Genomic DNA, 16,784 nt, shown 5'->3' on the forward strand with positions numbered 1-16,784 from the left:
GTACATACACTGTTGGCATCGGGGGTACGCTCCATGCTTACACGGGTGAGGGTACGGGTCGTACTTACACTGTTGGGGTGGGGGTACGCTCCATACGTCTGCGGGTGAGGGTACGGGTCGTACATACACTGTTGGGGTAGGGGTACGCTCCATACGTCCGCGGGTGAGGGTACGGGTCGTACTTACACTGTTGGGGTGGGGGTACGCTCCATATGTCCGCGGGTGAGGGTACGGGTCGTACTTACACTGTTGGGGTGGGGGTACGCTCCATACGTCCGCGGGTGAGGGTACGGGTCGTACTTACACTGTTGGGGTGGAGGTACGCGCCATACGTACGCGGGTGAGGGTACGGGTCATACATACTCTGTTGGGGTGGGGGTACGCTCCATACGTCCGCGGGTGAGGGTACGGGTCGTACTTACACTGTTGGGGTGGGGGTACGCTCCATACGTCCGCGGGTGAGGGTACGGGTTGTACTTACACTGTTGGGGTGGGGGTACGCTCCATACATCCGCGGGTGAGGGTACGGGTCGTACTTACACTGTCGGGGTGGGGGTACGCTCCATACGTCCGCGGGTGAGAGTACGGGTCGTACTTACACTGTTGGGGTGGGGGTACGCTCCATGCATACGGGAGTGGGGGTACGGTCCGTACATATGCGTCCCCACGCTATGTGATGCTTGTGCGGCCCGTACCCAGGCCTTTGCCATGTGGGTACAGCCGTCCCGCCATTGTTGGGATGACGTAGGTGTGGGCGGGGTACGACTCGTACCCACGCTCTTAAGGCATGGGTACGGGACGTACCTGTATTGTTGTGTTGCCGGTTCGCGTCATCAAGCACTTCCGTTGTGGCGGACGCTGGCTTTTCTGGACACGCCCCCACCCCCTCGTAGTGACCAGGGCCTGGGGGTCAGGTATGTCCAGGGCATGCGTGCTGTGTGACTTTGGTGGGGGTTTTGTGGCCTGCCCCTGCTCCTGCCCCCCCCTTTCCCCCCTCCCTTTGTTGTTCTGACCTTCTGCGGCGTCTGCGTCCGAACCTGTAGAGGAGGTCGACTGCTATGAGGGCCGGGATGACACGTAGGTTCGGGTCCCTGTCTGTCCGTCGCGTACAGGTACTCCTTGTTCGCGTCGTCCTGATTTCCCGGCAGTTTTTGGCTGCCGGAAAATATTCACCGTGCGGGATGACGTCGGTGCGAATCGTGATTCCTGGTTCGTGAATGGCAGGCTGCGTGCGTCCCGACGTCACATCGGCGCTTTCCCGGATCACATTTGTATGTTTATTTTTGCGGTCGGGTTTTGTACGATTCGTACGGAAATGGTGTTTCCGTGCGAATCGTACTTCCATGTTTGTATATTTTTACGACCGGGTACGCGTCGGACAGAGAATATGCTCCGTCCGACGGTTCGTACCCGGTTTTTACCGGATTGTGATCGGCACCCAAGTGTCTAGACTGGCTGTCCAAACACAAAGGGGTAGGCCCTAACATATCGAGAGGAATTTTGTCCGTCCGACGGGTGTGCTGGGTTGGTCCATCATCTAAGAATATAGCAGGAGACTGTATCGTAATTAACTTCAGAAATCCCAACAAACAGTTAAATCCATCCTCGGCAGCATTAACAATTATTTCTCCCCTCCTACTGCTATAACCTCTTTGCCACTGGGCTACTTCTACAGACCCCATCACAGATTACCCAGCCCTGTCCCACCACCTTTCCCACTGCATAATAGGTTCAGCACATTGTCTGAGCTGGGTACCCTGGACTGACCATCAGTCATCATCCCAGACTTAGGTGCCGATTCCGATCCTGGAAAAACCGGGTACGAACTGTCGGTCGGAGCGTTTTCTCCGTCCGACTCGTACCCGGGACAAAAACATTACAAACATGGAAGTACGATTCGCACGGAAACACCATTTCCGTACGAGTCGTACAAAACACCGACCGATGAAAATATACATACGAATGTGATCCGGGAATGCCCCGACGTGACGTCGGGACGCTTTCAGGCAGCGTTTCATGACCCAGGAAGTACGAATTGAACCGACAGCAGTCCGGACGGCAATATTTTTACGGCACCCAAAAAGTGCCGTAAAAGCGAAGTACGCCGCGAAACGACCAGATTAGGGGGCCCGGTACGTGCTGTACCCCCCCCAGCCCCCGTGAGCACGCGCCGAACCCCCCGTGTATGTACACCCATGTACGTACGAGTCGTACCCCCACCCGTGTATGTACACCCGTGTACGTACGAGTTGTACCCACACCCGTGTACGTATGAGTCATACCCCCACCCGTGTATGTACACCCATGTACGTACGAGTCGAACCCCCGACCGTGTATGTACACCCGTGTACGTACGAGTCGTACCCCCACCCGTGTATGTACACCCGTGTACGTACGAGTCGTACCCCCACCCGTGTACGTACACCCATGTACGTACGAGTCGTACCCCCACGCTACGCGCTGGGGGTACGCACCGTACATACACGGGTGGGGGTACGACTCGTACGTACACGGGTGTACATACACGGGTGGGGGTACGACTCATACGTACACGGGTGTACATACACGGGTGGGAGTACGACTTGTACGTATACGGGTGTACATACACGGGGGGTTCGGCGCGTACTCACCGGGGCTGGGGGGGTACGGCGCGTACATACGGGGGCTGGGGGGGTGTTCGGCACGTATGTGGGCACATGTCTCCATGGTTGCTATGGGAGTTCGGTGCGGACGGTGTTTTTTCCATACGGTTGTAACATCGGACGCACGGGATGGATCGTACTTGCACGGTCGGACTTCACTTTTCACATTTGGGCGGTAAATCATCCGGGGACGTGTCGGACACATTTTCCTACCCGAGGACGTGTGGGGAATTATTCCCGATGCGATTCGTATGGAGTTTTTCCCATGCGAATCGTACTTGGCAGTTTGTACGGCACTTGTACGATTCGTACGGTAAAAAGACCGGATACGAGTCGTACAGGGAAAATTTTTCCAGGATCCGAATCGGCACCTTAGTAACCAGGAATCATACTAACACACCTGGCACAGTGGGGGAATTGTCAACTTACCCCATTACAAAGGGCTCCAATGGCACTAAAGCGCCCACATTGTCATCTCACCTTAAAGCCATTAGCCATTCCATCGCCACGCCATCATCAAATTATGGTCTTGTGGAGGCAACGGAATCGGCTCTTCAGGAGGCCAAACATCCTCTCTATCACTCGCCTGGTCCGCCCATGGGCGTTGTTGTAGCGGTGATCGGCAGCCGTGCTGGGGTTGCGGAGAGGCGTGATCAGCCATGGCATGTTGGGATAGCAGCGTCCCCTACATGGAAACATCATGGACAAGAGTGGGTCAGGAGAAGCAGTAAGACAGGAAGATGACGTTAAATACAGGACTGTCAGAGTATACCCACGAACAATACATGCTCGTTCGTTGCGCAGCTGCAGCATCATTTCAGGCACCCTGCTACGCCTCATGATGTACGCATCGTGTGCTGATCCTGGAAAACGAGCACAGACATGTGAAATCACCATGTTGGCAAGACACACCACAAGGGCATTAATGGAGTGGTAATGCTTGCGGTTACGGAAGGCTACCTCCTGTGCCTGTGGTGGTTCCAAAGCCACATGTGTTCCATCTATGGACCCAATGACACGGGGCATCCCTCCCAGGGCATAGAACTCACGCTTGACAGCTGTCAACTGCTCAGGAGTGGGGAATTTAATGAACTCATCCAGGTGCTCCAACATGGCCTCTAAAAAATCATGCAGAACACGGCTGAACATGGTTTGGGACATGCCACCGACATGGGCAATGGTATGTTGAAAGGTACCCTTGGCCAAGAAATGTAGGGCTGCCATCACCTTCATCTTGGGTGTCAGTGCACCAGGATACCTGTGTAGCGGTTGGAGGTGTGCTGCCAGCCGTGTCGTCAAGTCCTCAATCAAACATTGGGGGAAGCGGTAGCGTCGTATACAGTCATTTTCCCGCATGTCAGCCAAGTCCAGAATTGGTCGAAGGAGAGGCAGAGCCCTGCAGTGAATTAGAAGGGACAACGAAGAGTGAGTACAGTACACCACCAATGTCAATGTACAGAGCACATGCTCAACAGGCAATACACATATGCTACATACAGAGTCAGGTCTGTGCAATATGCCCTGGACGCGTATGCCAGGCATGTGACACTCCTACCAAGAGCCAGCTACAAACGTTGATTCTCAACCTCAATATGCCATGCCATGAAACTAGCTGTGGGCCAGTGTAAGTGAGCAGGCAGACGCATTACGGGAGTTACAGACATCCAAATATGTGCAGAAGAAGGATGTTTATTGTACAGACAGGTTGCGGAACACTAGAGGCACAGGTCACATGTCATAGAATAAGGACAGACCAAACACCGTGCCATGAAGGATTACATGTCAAGACTGATCACACATACATTGAGAGTATGCAGATATGTCCTTGTTTTGGAACTCCGTGTCGATGCATACATACACACCTAACGTCGGATTACACATGTGTGCTGGTGTGCGTAACAGTGTGCCATGCCCATCTACACACAGACACATGTTGGTTGCAGCAACTGCAGATGCATTTGACCAAACACCTACAGCAAACCTATGGGAACACATGACACACACATGACATAGCTACAGCGTGCAACACGGGCATTCACTTGTCAGGGGTAACATTCCGTGTACCTGGCATCAGGGGACATTTGTGGGTGTCGGTGACTGTGCCATGCCAGTGACGCATGGCCCACCAAGTCAGTACTACATGCACACATGTCAAAGGAGTGAAGGGGATGTGTGGCACATAGGGCACCATCACACGTGACATGTATACACAGCTCATCATACTGTAATTAGCTTCACACCCCAGGAGTATGGTGCCACATCACAGCCTGACCCACCTGTGCCCGACACATGTAGTACTGCACAGACAATGCCTTGATGTCCAGTCTTGGCCATGTATGACAGCTCAATTCATTCCTGTGTGCCACCTGTCACCACTGTCAGGTGTGAATTTCACCGTACATACACTCCGAGGGCGTGTGTGGGGTCCCTATCACTATGGTGGTGCTGGCGTATGCGTACGCCATAGTGATACGGACTGTACACGCGTGTGTACGGTCCCTATCACTATGGTGGTGCTGGCGTATGCGTACGCCATAGTGATAGGGACCGACCCTACACACGCGTGTGTACGGTCCGGACTACTATGGCATACACGTACGCGAGCACCCCCATAGTGATAGGGACCGTACACAAGCGTGTGTACGGTCTGGACTACTATGGTGTACAAATACGCGAGCACCCCCATAGTGATAGGGACCGTACACACGCGTGTGTGCGGTCCGGACTACTATGGCGTACACGTACGCGAGCACCCCTATAATGATAGGGACCATACACCCGCGTGTGTACGGTCCGGACTACTATGGCATACACGTACGCGAGCACCCCCATAGTGATAGGGACCGACGGTCCCTATCAATATGGGGGTGCTCGCGTGCATGTACGCCAAAGTAGTCCGGACCGTACACACGCGTGTGTAGGGTCGGTCCCTATCACTATAGCGTACGCATACGCCAGCACCACCATAGTGATAGGGACCCTACACACCCGTGTACGGTCCGTATCACTATGGCGTACGCATTCGCCAGCACTCCCATAGTGATGGGGACCATACACACGCGTGTACGGTCTGTTGCAATGCATTTGGGGTGCCCTAGGGCTGTGGAACGCACCGTACCTGTGTTGTGACATAGGATTGACATAGGGGACACATGAGGGACAAGTATAGGGGCATAAATGCATGCTGGTTGTCATGAAGACCGAGTTTCAGGTTTGAATTTTGCATCATGTGGCCAGCAGAAGTCGGTTGGAGACAATATACTTTGTTGCAATGTGGTTGTTGACATTACATCATGCTCAATTTTAAAACCATGCAAAGCCTGTCACTGGGGTAGTTTTAAAATGATTGGAGGACACGTAGGATGCAAATGTGACTAAGCCAATCACTCTGTACTCCTGTAAATGAAACAGGCCAGCAAGGAAGATATAAGGCAGCCAGGTCCCTGAGAGAGCACTTGCCTGCACATCCTTTCATTACACAACACTGCTGCTGCTTGTCATTCCTCTGGCACCATGTCCAGGTCTGTGGAGAGGGCCCAGCCATTCACCATTGAGGAGAATATGGTGTTGGTGGATGTGATCCTCTCACAGTACACCATGCTGTATGGTCGACCAGGGGAGCAGGTGAGTGTAGACTCCACTATCTTAAACTGTGCCCCTTTTTGTGACTGTGACTTCTGGCATTGTGTCCAGGTGTGACAGACATGCAGGGTTCTTCATAGTGGTTCCCAGGGGGGGGAAGGGCTCATATCTCCCATGCAGAGCATGCTGTAGTTCCTGTGTGCACAACGCACTAGCATGGTGCTTACTGTGACGATCACTGCATGGTGCATGCCGCTTTCGGACTGCCTTATCCTCCTGGAAATGTTGTTTCTACAGTCCTGATGTGAGTCTGTGCTCCCCCCAGGGTGACAGGTGCCAGGACCCACAGATGTGTGTCTGTTCAGTGTACCTGTGGTGAGAGTGTCCAAATGATGTGGTCGTCCCCTAGACATTGGTGTGTGTGTGAGTCCCCTGTCATGTGGGTGTGTGCATATGTGGAGTGTTGCACCCAAGCTGCATGTGGGATGGATACACCCTGCCCATCTGATGTGAGCAGGGAGCTGTGCTGGATGTCTGCCGTGCTGAGACAGTCCCACATCTGTGACACCCCCAGTCTAGTTGCACATGTGCAGTGTTAGACGGACCGGGAGGGTCGGCCGAGGACAAGGGGAGAGGTCTCCGGGGAGAGCCGTCTCCAGCGATCGTACAGACAAATAACTTCCCCCCCACAGACAGATACCACACAAGGAGAAGATTCAGCGTTCTTTATAAGCACTTCTTAAGGTACGATGAAATGGTACAAGGAGGTCTGGACTCAGGGGTCCCCTCGATTCAAGTCTCTCAAGATGGGAAAAGGGGGTAGCGGGACAGTCTGGTTACCAGTCTGGTAGTTGAGGTGGTATGGTGGGTAGCTCACAATCCTCGAGCTTGGTGGTCTAGGTGGTACGGGCCGCGGCAGCGCCAGCAGGTCCCGGTGAAGATGGTCGATACACGGTCCGCGGCAGCGCCAGCAGGTCCCGGTGGAGATGGTCGATGTACGGTCTGCGGCAGCGCCAGCAGGTCCCGGTGAAGATGGTCGTTACAACGGGCCGCGGCAGCGCCAGCAGGTACCGACGAGGATGGATGTTGCAGAAGGCCGCGGCAGCGCCAGCAGGCAGGACGATAGTTCGCAAGATAGGGCTACGGCAGCGCCAGTAGTCCGTCAAGGCTGAGTTCTCTCGGTGTCTCTCGACTCCAGGATACAACTGCCTTCCTGCTCCGGAGCTGCTCCAGTTATAGGGCAGGCGCCCTTTGATGTCCGGACCCTCGCACTTGGAGGTCGGAGGGTCCGGGATGAAGGTGTCCAGACACCCAGCAGGGGGTGGAGCCGGTGCCTGGGGGAGCTGGAGGCGATCGGCACCTGGCGGGGGAGAGTCCTTGGCGCTTCGTTCTCCCATTGACCTGCCAAGTGGTCCGCTCACCTCCTGGGTGGATTGTGGTGCCGGGATGTCGGGGCCGGCCAGGCCCAGGGTTAGGGTCGTGTGGAGGCCACGCGGCCTCGTGGCGCAGGGCCCAAGATGGCGGCTTGACCCGGCCGGGGGAGCCGGTGGTGGCTTGGGCCCGTGATACATGGAGGTCCGAGGGCAGGAGTTCCGTCAGGAGACGGGGTGCGGGTGATTCTCGTGGGTCACGCCTGGCGGGCCGGGGCTTGGGCCCTGTCATGCGGGGAGGGAGCAAGCCCTTTGTGTGGCCTGTCCAACATGCGTCCCCCCCAGCTGAAGGCGGGGAGAGTCACCCATCTTCTTGGGGACTCTCCTCGTCGAGGCGGAAAAAGCGTGACAGGCCATCTGCGTTGGCGTGGTCTTGGCCCGGTCGGTGCTCCACGGTGAAGTCCATTCCCTGCAGGGAGATGGACCAGCGCAATAGTTTTGGGTTCTCCCCCCGCATCTGCATCAGCCACTGCAGGGGTCGATGGTCGGTGTGTACCCGGAAGTGGGTACCGAAGAGATAGGGCCGGAGCTTTTTGAGGGCCCACACCACTGCGAAGGCCTCCCTCTCGATTGTGCTCCAGCGCTGTTCTCGGGCCAGGAGACGTCGGCTGATGAAGGCCACCGGCTGGTCATGACCCTCGGGGTTCAATTGGGAAAGAACCGCTCCGATGCCGTGGTCGGAGGCGTCTGTCTGTACAACGAATTCCCGACTGTAATCGGGGGCCTGGAGCACAGGGGCGGTGCACAGGGCGGCCTTCAGCTTTTCGAAGGCCGCTTGACAATCGGGGGTCCAGTTAATCCGCTTCGGTTGGTTTTTGGACGTGAGACCCGTGAGGGGCCCCACAATGCTGCCGTAGTCCCTCACAAACCGCCGGTAGTAGCCGGTGAGCCCCAAGAAGGCTCGGACCTCGGTCTGGGTGACGGGGGGCTGCCAGGACTGGATGGCAGCAATTTCAAGTTGCAGCGGGGCCACCAGCCCGCTTCCCACCTGGTGCCCAAGGTAGGTCACGGACCCTTGACCAATTTGGCATTTGCCGGCCTTAATCGTGAGGCCGGCCCGCTGGAGGGCCTGTAGGACCTCTTGGAGGTGGAGGAGGTGGTCGGACCAGTGGCGGCTGTATACTGCGATATCGTCCAGGTAGGCAGCGCTGAACTCTTCGAGCCCCGCCAAGACCTGGTTCACAAGACGTTGAAACGTGGCGGGGGCGTTCTTCATGCCGAAGGGCATGACCTTGAAGTGGTAGTGGCCATCGGGGAGAGAAGGCGGACCGTTCCTGAGCCCGGGGTGTGAGACCGATCTGCCAGTAGCCCGCTGTTAGGTCGAAGATACTGAGGTAGCGGGCGGCCCCCAGCCGGTCGATCAATTCGTCCGCTCGGGGGATAGGATGAGCGTCGGTCCGGGTGACAGCGTTCAAGCCCCGGTAGTCAACGCAGAATCTCAGTTCAGGTGTGGTGCCGGGGGCAGCGGCTTTGGGGACCAATACAACCAGGCTGGCCCAGGGACTGTCCGAGGGCTCGATGACCCCGATCGTGAGCATTTTGGCCACTTCCTCTTGTATGCAGGCCCGTACCCGATCTGGTACGCGGTAGGCCCGGTGTCGGATAGGGGGACTGTCCCCGGTGTCCAGGTCGTGCAAGCACCAAGGGGTGACCCCGGGGGTGAGGGAGAACAGTGTAGCGAACCGCAGCAGGAGGTCCCGGCAGCCCTGGCGTTGCTCTGGGGTGAGGGCATCAGAGAGCCGGACCCCGTCCACGGAACCGTCGTTCTCCTGAGTCTTCAGGAGATCCGGGAGGGGTTCGGAGTCCTCCTCTGCCCCACTGTCCGTAGCCATCAGGAGGCTGAGTTCTGAGCGCACAAAGTGTGGTTTGAGTCTGTTGGTGTGGAGGACCCGAAGGGGGTTCCGGGGGGTCCCCATGTCGATGAGGTAAGTGACGGGGCTTTTGCGCTCGACCACTTTGAAGGGCCCCGTCCACTTATCTTGCAAGGCACATGGTTTGGTGGGGGACATCACCCACACTTGTTGACCAGGTTCGAACTCGACGGAGGAGGCATTGTGATCATACCATCTCTTCATGTCTTCCTGGCTGGCCTCGAGGTTCGCCTTGGCCATCTCCCTGAAGCGCCGGGTCTGATTGCGTAGGGCCAGGAGGTACTTGAAGACGTCTGGAGGGGTCTTTAGGGGGGCCATCTCCCAACCTTCTTTGACTAGGCTGAGGGGCCCTCGCACAGGATGCCCGTACAGGAGTTCGAAAGGGCTAAAACCGAGGGACTTCTGGGGAACTTCTCGGTAGGCGAAGAGGAGGCACGGGAGTAGTACATCCCACTGGCGACGGAGGGGCTCTTCCAATCCCCCAATCATCCCTTTGAGAGTGCGGTTGAATCGCTCCACTAGTCCGTTCCCTTGGGGGTGATAGGGGGTCGTGAATCGGTAGGTGACCCCGCACTGTTGCCAGAGGGACTTCATGTATTTTGAGATGAAGTTCGTGCCTCGGTCGCTGACGACTTCTCGGGGGAAGCCCACCCGGGAGAAGATCCCCATTAGGGCCCGGCCAACCACCGGAGCTGTTACAGTTCGTAGGGGCACCGCCTCGGGGTAGCGGGTGGCGTGGTCCACCAGTACCAGGATGAACCTATGTCCTTGTGCCGTGCGGGGGTCCAGGGGCCCCACAATGTCTATTCCTACCCTCTCGAACGGGGTGGTGACCACTGGGAAGGGTTGCAGAGGGGCTTTCAGCTTACGGCCACTCTTCCCGCTGGCCTGGCACGTGGGGCAGGACCGGCAGTGGTTCAGGACATCGTTCCTCATCTTCGGCCAGAAAAAGTGGGTCACTAGGCGACTGTAAGTTTTGACCTGGCCCAGGTGTCCAGCCAGGGGGACATCGTGGGCCAGGTTGAGCAGGAAGTCTCTGAAGCGGAGAGGTACCACCAGTACTCGACCGGCCCCTAGTTCTGCGATTCTTTGTTCGCTGTATAGCAGGTCGTTATCCCAGTAGACCCAGTGAGTTCCGGTGGAGTCCCCTGCGCTCTGGGCGCTGGCTTGTTGGCGGAGTCCCTCGAGAGAGGGGCAGGTCTTTTGCTCCTGGCGGAACTGTTCTTGGGTGGGCCCCCCTTCTTGACGCCACTGAGCCAGGCCGGGAAAGTCCTGGGGTTGCGCGTCCCCTTCGGTCGTTGGTTCTGGGGGGTTGGCCTCGTCGTTGTCTTCTACTGGGGCGACCGGGGGCGGAGGTGCTGGCCATTCCGGTTCTTCTGATCGGGGGACGGCACGGGCGGCCATGGACCGGGTGGTTACGCAGGCCCAGTCCAGGAGGCCCAGCATCCCCAGGTGCTCTCTTCTCTCGACGGTGGCCCACGGGGAACTCTCAAGGTCATTCCCCAGGAGGCAGTCCACGGGGGCATCATCCAGGACCGTCACTTTCAACAGGCCGGAGACCCCTCCCCATTCGAAGGGGACGCAGGCCATTTGACACAGACTTTCGGAATTGTCGGCTGAGCGGACGGGGCAGAGAATGTTCGGCAGGATCTGCTCGGGCTTCACCAGGTGACAGCGGACGGCCGTCACACTGGCGGCTGTGTCACGTAAGGCCTCGGCCCGATGCCCATTAATGGTCACCCACTGACCGTATTTCCTGGTGTTGGCGGGTAGGGGAGCCCGCGGGACCATGTCTTTTCCCCCTAGGCACGCTAGAACCATGGCGGCCGGTTCCCACTCTTGCTGGGCCGGCTCATACTCTTCCTGTTCCTCTGATAGTCGTTCTTCCCCCAGGGCGGCGGCAGCTACCTGGCGGGGCTTGGGCGTTTGGTTCTGCGGGAAGCTCGGGTCATTGGCGTAGTGGCCGACTCGCTGGCATCGGTGGCACGTGACGTTGGCTCGGAACCCAGGACGCATCGGGGGGTTGCCCCGGCCGGCCGGGGGTGGGGTGCTGGCCACGGGTGTTGCCGGGAGGGTGTCTCTCCCTCGCCCCTGGCCTCCTCCTCCTCCCCGAGGACGGTGCTGGCCTTGGTTGCTTCGGTTTTGCTCGTGTGGTCCTCTCCGGCCCACTCGGGTGCTTTCCCATCGGTCAGCTTCAGCGGCGAGCTGCCGGGGGTCAGTCAATTTACTGTCGAGGAGGTGCTGCCTGAGCTCGACGAAACAGTTGTTCGACAGGTGTTCCCATACCATAAGGTTAAAGAGTTGTTCGTAGGTCGTTACATGGCTCCCCTTGATCCATCCCTCGACGGCTCGGCTGAAATAGTTGACGTACTCCACCCAAGTTGTACCCGGGATCCGGGTGCAATCTCTGAACCTCTGGCGGTACATCTCGGGTGTGAGGCCGTAGCGGGTGAGGAGGGCAGCCTTCATGTGGTCGTAGGACGACATTTGGTGATCTGGGAGCTGCAACAGGGCATCGCGGCCTTCGTTGACGAACCTCCCCCATAGTCCGGCTCCCCAATCACTCCGGTCGATCCGGTGGGAGGTCATGGCGATCTCGTAGGCTTTGAACCACTGTTGTATGTCGTCTTCTCGGACATACTCTCGGACAACATCCTTGGGGATGTGGACTTTTTTCTCGGTTGCCCCCGGGGTGTGCGGTCGCTCAGGCACCCCCGGTTCTTTATTCTGTTTCCGAAGTTCTATTTCCGCCAGTTTGCGCTCGTGTTCGAGTGTTATTCTTTTTTCCTCAAGCTCTCTCTGTCTCTGTTTTTCTTCTCGTTCTTCTCGGAGCCGCAGATGCTCTAGATTTAGTTTCTGCTCGGCTAACTTTAGTTCACCGTCCATCTTGAGTCGTGCCATTTCCAACTCGTGTAATCTGGTTCTTTCTCTTTCTTGGATCTCCTCCTGCGAGAGGCCCGTTCCCCGCTCCTCGGGAGCCGTGGCGTTCCCCTCTGGTGCGACACTGTTTTGGTCGGAGGATCCGGCGATCCCAGTTTCTGCCCACGACTCAAGGGCGCGCTTCAAATCGTCTTTGGTACTCAGGCCGGTGGTAGCAATGCCTAGTTCAATGCAGAATTGTTTAAGTTCGCGGTGGCTATATTCTTCCAACTTATCCATTTGGAACTTTTCAGTGGAACCGCTATCTTTGGCTGACATCGTGGTTTTGTCGTGGGGTGAGCTACTCTCTGTACGATTACGCGTTGATTCGGATCGCGCCGCTGGCCACCAATGTTAGACGGACCGGGAGGGTCGGCCGAGGACAAGGGGAGAGGTCTCCGGGGAGAGCCGTCTCCAGCGATCGTACAGACAAATAACTTCCCCCCCACAGACAGATACCACACAAGGAGAAGATTCAGCGTTCTTTATAAGCACTTCTTAAGGTACGATGAAATGGTACAAGGAGGTCTGGACTCAGGGGTCCCCTCGATTCAAGTCTCTCAAGATGGGAAAAGGGGGTAGCGGGACAGTCTGGTTACCAGTCTGGTAGTTGAGGTGGTATGGTGGGTAGCTCACAATCCTCGAGCTTGGTGGTCTAGCTGGTACGGGCCGCGGCAGTGCCAGCAGATCCCGGTGATGATGGTCGATGTACGGTCCGCGGCAGCGCCAGCAGGTCCCGGTGAAGATGGTCGTTACAACGGGCCGCGGCAGCGCCAGCAGGTCCCGACGAGGATGGATGTTGCAGAAGGCCGCGGCAGCGCCAGCAGGCAGGACGATAGTTCGCAAGATAGGGCTACGGCAGCGCCAGTAGTCCGTCAAGGCTGAGTTCTCTCGGTGTCTCTCGACTCCAGGATACAACTGCCTTCCTGCTCCGGAGCTGCTCCAGTTATAGGGCAGGCGCCCTTTGATGTCCGGACCCTCGCACTTGGAGGTCGGAGGGTCCGGGATGAAGGTGTCCAGACACCCAGCAGGGGGTGGAGCCGGTGCCTGGGGGAGCTGGAGGCGATCGGCATCTGGCGGGGGAGAGTCCTTGGCGCTTCGTTCTCCCATTGACCTGCCAAGTGGTCCGCTCACCTCCTGGGTGGATGGTGGTGCCGGGATGTCGGGGCCGGCCAGGCCCAGGGTTAGGGTCGGGTGGAGGCCACGCGGCCTCGTGGCGCAGGGCCCAAGATGGCGGCTTGACCCGGCCGGGGGAGCCGGTGGTGGCTTGGGCCCGTGATACATGGAGGTCCGAGGGCAGGAGTTCCGTCGGGAGACGGGGTGCGGGTGATTCTCGTGGGTCACGCCTGGCGGGCCGGGGCTTGGGCCCTGTCATGCGGGGAGGGAGCAAGCCCTTCGTGTGGCCTGTCCAACATGCAGAGTGAGGTTTGTAGCGGCAGTTGCCAATGCCAGGTGATTGTTCAGTGCCTGTGTGTGTCTGTGTACTCTGCTGAGGTAGCGTAAGTGGGCTGGGGCATGTGACTGCTTAGGGGTACTGTTCAGATTCCTGTTGTAGCTTGGGATGCACAGTGTGAGCCTGCATCATTGATTGTGTTGCACCCCTCATTCCACCTGTGTACTTTCAATGGCACCTACTGCATTTGCCCATTCCCAGGAGGATGATGTCACTATGACAAAGGTGCAATGTGTTGGCTGCATACTATGGCCAGTTCAAACATGCATGATTTGTAATATGTGTGTCTCTGTATCATTGATAAGGTGGATTGATGTATTGTCACTTTTGCATCCTCACAGGTAGGCGTCTGTGCCAAGGGGGAGATCTGGAAGCAAGCCGTCAGTGCCGTGAGGAGGACGGATGGTCGGAAGCGGCGCCTAGCCCAGGTGAGGAAACGCTGGCAGGACATCCGGTGATGGATGCGGAGGATCGCTTGGGTCCTGCTGGGGGACTCACCTGTGAGCCACAAAAACCGTGGGCGCCGACGTCTGACCCACATCCAGAAGCGTGTGCTGGCGGTGGTCTTCCCTGACTTGGATAGGCGCCTAGCGGAGAAGCAGCAGCAGGAAGGGGGTAGGTACATGTGTGTTTGTTGTGTGTGACCAGCTTTTGGAAGTGCGCAGTTGCATGGATACACTGTCAGGGTTTAAATGTGCAGTGCATATCCTGTTCCCCAAAGTAAAGCGGTGCTGTTCTTCCTCCCTTCCCCTCCTTGCCATGTGTTCCCTGGTCTGTGTGTAGTCACTCTTGCACAAGGTCTTCTAGGCTGGCAGTTACTCCAAGTGCCCAATGCTTGCAGCATCATGTGTGGGGGTGGTGTGTAACAGGTTTTTGCACGTTGCCTGTGCCCTGGCCAGTTCTGTCATTGTGGGGTCCATGTTAGTTGGCACTGATGCTGAGTCCTGACATGGGAGTGTGTGTTTCATGTGTACTGCCTTACTGCCTGCATGTCGAATGTTGTGCCCTCTGACATGATGTGCTTGAGTGTGAGATATGCATAGTGCAGGGATGGTGGCTTGTGTTCCAGTCATATCCATCCAGGGCCATGGAGTAGTGTGGCCACTACAGTCCCCTGGGGCACCTTTTCCTAGGTATCATGTGTGTCATCAGACAATGTGGACATTCTCTGTGTCTTCAGCATAGTTTGGGCCCTGTGGCATAGTACCCTGGCCTCATTTGTATTCACGTATACTGTGCTACATGTGTCCACTGTACAGGGTGACCTAATTTAGCTGGTGCATACTCACAGGGGCCAGTGCCTGTGTGTCTTGGTACAACTATCTGATGATGGTTGTTTGTCAGTGATATATGTGGACAGGCGCACCAGGGGTAGTTTGTGTGCGATCAGGATTAATTGCAGGCCATGTGTTTTCATCCCAGACTAAGAGGTGTAAGTACTTCCTCTGTCTCAATCACATTGTCTCAGGTAGGGGGGGGGGGGTTGGTGCGGGCAAGGCCTACATGTCCAAACCTGAAGTCTCCTTGCTCGGTCTGGCCAGTGTGTTATGTTTGTGTGGCCAAACACTCAAGGTGCAGTGCCCCAGTCATGTTGGCCATGGTGTTCAGTATTACCTTTAAAGCATGTCCCAAGAGTTGATAGACATGGTTCCTGCTCATCCCTTTCTTGGCTACGCTGTGTGTCGCTGATGCTGTGCTAGATTGTCCCCAGAGCCTGGCTCCTCTGTACAATTTGATATCAAGTTATTTGCTATTGTGTCATGCTCTTCATATTTTAACAGTGGCATGGTGGGTCAACAAACTGTGTGTTGCAGGGACTACATATGTACCTTGTATTGTAGATGTTACTCTTGTTGCTTTTCAGGCTATGCACTGTGACCTATGTAGAGTTGACTCATGTGACATATGTATACAGGTGTCTGATTTCTCCTGTCTCTTCACCTTGCCCACAGCATCGTCGGGGGACTACGAGGGAGACACTGGCACGGACCGTGAGCAGGGAGCGAGCACCAGTGCCAGCAGTGCAGAGTTGTCTGGCACATCGAGTGGCACGGAGGCCGACGGGAGTGCAGCGGAGGACCTGTCCAGTCAAACCACCACTGACTATGACGCAGACGGGTCCGAGGCTGAGCACTCCGAGGGGGCGGAGGCTGCTCCCACAGCTGACACCAGCACTCCATCACTACCCGCCCCCTCCATTCCGATCACCGGCCTCCCACTTGCTCGAGTCCCTTCCCGCCGTGCTAGGTCACCACGTGTCTCCTTCTTGCCAGGCACCGCACCCCCTGCCCCTGTCTCCACTGCTGCCACCAATGCCGAGTCTGTGGACATCCTGTGGCAGTTGCAGGTTGGTCAGACTGCGATGCTTAATGTCCTCCATGGCCACAGCCGAGTGCTCAACCAGATGGAGGCCTACATGGAGGGCATTTCAGCTGCGCAGTCTGACCAACGCAACTTGCTGAGGTCCATAGACTCGACACTGACTGCAGCAGTCGGTCTCCTGCAGCGCTACGTCCCCCCCTACCCCTGAACCATCCACACTTCCCACTCCCATGCCTGTCCAAAGCACACCCAGACGTCCCCATGCACGCACACCACCAGACACAGGCACCACACCACCAGGGAAGGCAAAGCGCACACCTCCTGGGACGCACAAACAGGGTGAAGCAGGCACACCCACTGGGTCAGGGGAAACGGAAGACACGCAGCCAGAGTGGGAGTCCACATTCCTCACGACCACCACCCTCCAAATCCACTCCCCTCAGCTCTCCTGGCCAGGATTCCACCAAAGACTCCTTCATGGCCGCTCTGTCCCTGAGCCCCAAAGTGACACCACCCCGCAAGCGGTCAAAGGAGCCCCCGGTCAGGGTGGTTGAGTCCCCCCCCC

The 16,784-nt window shown here is 57.1% G+C and overlaps 1 long non-coding RNA gene across 1 annotated transcript in view; it reads right to left on the minus strand.

The window, feature by feature from the left end:
* Nucleotides 1-16,784, minus strand: part of LOC146829910 (uncharacterized) — a 253,409-nt gene that overhangs the window by 146,596 nt on the left and 90,029 nt on the right. The window lies entirely within an intron of this gene.

This window comes from Triturus cristatus, chromosome 5_1 (genome assembly GCF_964204655.1).
Source record: "Triturus cristatus chromosome 5_1, aTriCri1.1, whole genome shotgun sequence".
NCBI classification, from domain to species: domain Eukaryota; kingdom Metazoa; phylum Chordata; class Amphibia; order Caudata; family Salamandridae; genus Triturus; species Triturus cristatus.